General features: G+C 36.5%; 1 pseudogene; it reads left to right on the top strand.

Annotated features, from left to right (window-relative positions):
• The first annotated feature begins 343 nt into the window (after positions 1-343).
• On the top strand, positions 344-1,027 carry LOC116627131 (annotated as a pseudogene).
• The last annotated feature ends 1,919 nt before the right edge of the window (positions 1,028-2,946 follow it).

The raw sequence follows: 2,946 nt of genomic DNA, 5'->3' as shown, positions 1-2,946 counted from the left end.
CTTCATAGAAGATACGGTATATTTCCACCACAAGGTACATATTACCTAACTCTCTTTTTTGTAGGTGATGCCATTAGCAATTAATGATTATTGCCTAGATCCATTCATTCATTAGGAGTTGCAAAGCAACTCAGAATACTGATTGTATCATTTCTTCATTTACTAGTTTTATTACTTATGCTGCTGAATGTATTTTTCAAAAAGGTAAAATCATGACTTTCATGCAAATTTAACATAAACACACATCTAGGATTTTACTCATAATTAAGCAGAAAAACAGTCATATATAAAAAGTGGTTCAGCCTCAGTCAGATGGGCTGGAGAGACTTCTAGAAGCAAGAGCACAATGGCTGCCCAAGGAGAACCCCAAGTCCAGTTCAAACTTGTATTGGTTGGCGATGGTACTGAAAAAACTACATTCGTGAAGCATCATCTGACTGGTGAATTTGTTTTTTGTTTTTTTTTTTTTTTTACTGGTGAATTTGAAAAGAAGCATGTAGCCACCTTAGTGTTGAGGTCCAACTCTTTTGTTCCATACCAACAGAGGACCTATGAAGTTCCTGGTATGAGATACAGCTGGTCAGGAGAAATTTGGTGGGCTGAGAGATGGCTAGGACATCCAAGCCCGGTATGCCATTATAATGTTTGATGTAACATGAAGGATTACTTACAAGAATGTGCTTAGCTGGCATAGAGATCTGGTACAAGTACATGAAAACATCCCCACTGTGCTGTGGGGTAACAAAGTAGACATTAAGGACAGAAAAGGTAAGGCAAAATCTATTGTCTTCCACCAAAAGAAGAACCTTCAGCACTATGACATTTCTGCCAAAAGTCACTACAACTTTGAAAAGCCCTTCCTGTGGCTTCTAGAAAACTAACTGGAGACCCTAACTTGGAGTCTGTCATCATGCCTACTCTTGCCCCACCAGAGGCGGCCATGGACCCAACTTTGGTGGCACAGTGTGAGCATGATCTAGAGGTCTCTCAGACCACTGCTCTCCCAGCTGAGCATGATGACCCGTGAGAAAGTGCAGCTGGAGCCCAGTGTCAGAAGCCTAGGGTTATAGGCAACTGTCCTGTGATGTCAGTGGTGCAGAGTGTCTGCCATTTTATTCTACAGCTGAGCAGAACATGTGCTTCATCTTTGGGATGCTGAAGAAGATGGACAGGCTTCGGAGTGAATACGGCAATTTAAAAAGTACCTTCATTTTTTAAGACCTGCATATTTAGCGGTTTTGGAATGCAGTTGTTTGCTTCCTGAGCTTCAAATATAAGACTGCTATAGTCACATTTTAAAAAAAAAAAAAAGAGGTTCAAAGAATGTTTTGAGGTGCTAGGAATTTATTATCAATTTAATAAAGGAATGATAGAGTCAGTTTGTTAGATTATATTCCAAACTGGTTGGTGTTTTATCTTTCAGGTTATCTCTTCCACTGGGCAGGAACAATTTGCTTATCTACTAGACAAAAATCTACAGGATAATATGCACTTAATATGTAACTTCACTAAGCCTATAATCTGTGATCAATTGTCTTAATGCTGTCTAGCTTCACTTATCTTTTTAAAGGTAAACTTCCCCTCAGCAGTTCTTTGGTCACTAAGAAGTACAGTTACAGGGTAAATCCTTGATTCTTTTCCTTTATCTGCCTGTATTCAAAACAATGAGCTTCTTAAAAAATAAATCATGATGACCTCATGGATTTTAACATATCTGATGTGTTTTAACCCATTGTAATTGTGATCTGTATTATCCATGTACTTTTTAAAATAAATGGAAGCATGCTAAACATTTTTGATAGAGATTAGAAAAAAAGCTAGCAAAAGATTAATGTGAAAAGAACCAATGCAAACTGGTTGGTAAGAGGGATCTTCCAAATCTTCAGTGTGCTTGTGGAAACTATAATCCTATGGAGAAATGGATACCATGTAGAACATAATAAACAGAGATAATATTATAAAGAGGATAATCAGAAAATCACAGGTCTTCTCTCAAATTTTACAGTAAAATTAAATGCAATCCAAGTGTGGTCCTAGAAAATTGCATCCTTAACACCTGAAATGAACAGAATCAAACCCTTCACATACGACTGTGAATACCAATTTTTTTATTAGTCACTTTTGCACTTGTGTGTAGATTATTAAAATTAGTATCATACAGTAAATATAAATTTCCTTTTATACATTACATGATCCCTGTTAGCTTTCTAACTCAAGTCCCTTAGGAAGAGACTTCACTAATCTAGCATTGAATTAGGTTTTGAAGCCAATCTTTTACACAGTAATAGCTCATTTGGCAAAATAATTTAATTACAGAAAGGTGACACACATGAGCATGTTTGTAATGATTAATGAATCACTTCATAAAAAGTGAATTTCTAATGAGCTGAAAAATTTATGTATCAATTAAAACTCAAGAAAATAAGTTTATTGAGTATTTTTACTGAGCTAAATTAATCACTAGTTATTTTTAAATAAATATTTTTAATGACATGGAGAGTTAAGAATTTTAAAGCCATGAACAACAATCTATGGTTGCTATCCTTATCTGAAATTCTTCTCTAAATTAATTGCAATAGCTGCAAACATGTTTCCCAAACTCAGGTGGAGCTCCAAGCTGCCTTTCTTGTTCCTCACTTTTTAATTGTTTGGGATGAGCTGACAGGCAGCATCCCGTCCCCCTTATACCATTAAATCCATGAGTTTTTCCTGTTGGAGTCACTGAGTCGACTTCCTTTAGCTGTTGTTTCCCTGTTGCAGAAACTTCTACTTCTGTGGGGGTAAGTTTTAACTTTTTTTCCTGACACTTGAATTCTTTGGGGGTAATAGTATAGATGACACTGGACAGGATGTTAAGCTGTGAAATGCATATATGTCTAAATACAAGCGGTCTTGTAAGAGGGTCACAGTGTCTCAGGTGACCAAGGACAGCTGAAATGCATCTAA

The sequence above is a fragment of the Phoca vitulina genome, unplaced genomic scaffold (assembly GCF_004348235.1).
Source record: "Phoca vitulina isolate PV1807 unplaced genomic scaffold, GSC_HSeal_1.0 scaffold94, whole genome shotgun sequence".
Classification (NCBI taxonomy): Eukaryota; Metazoa; Chordata; class Mammalia; order Carnivora; family Phocidae; genus Phoca; species Phoca vitulina.
This window is presented reverse-complemented; position numbering and strand designations above follow the sequence as displayed.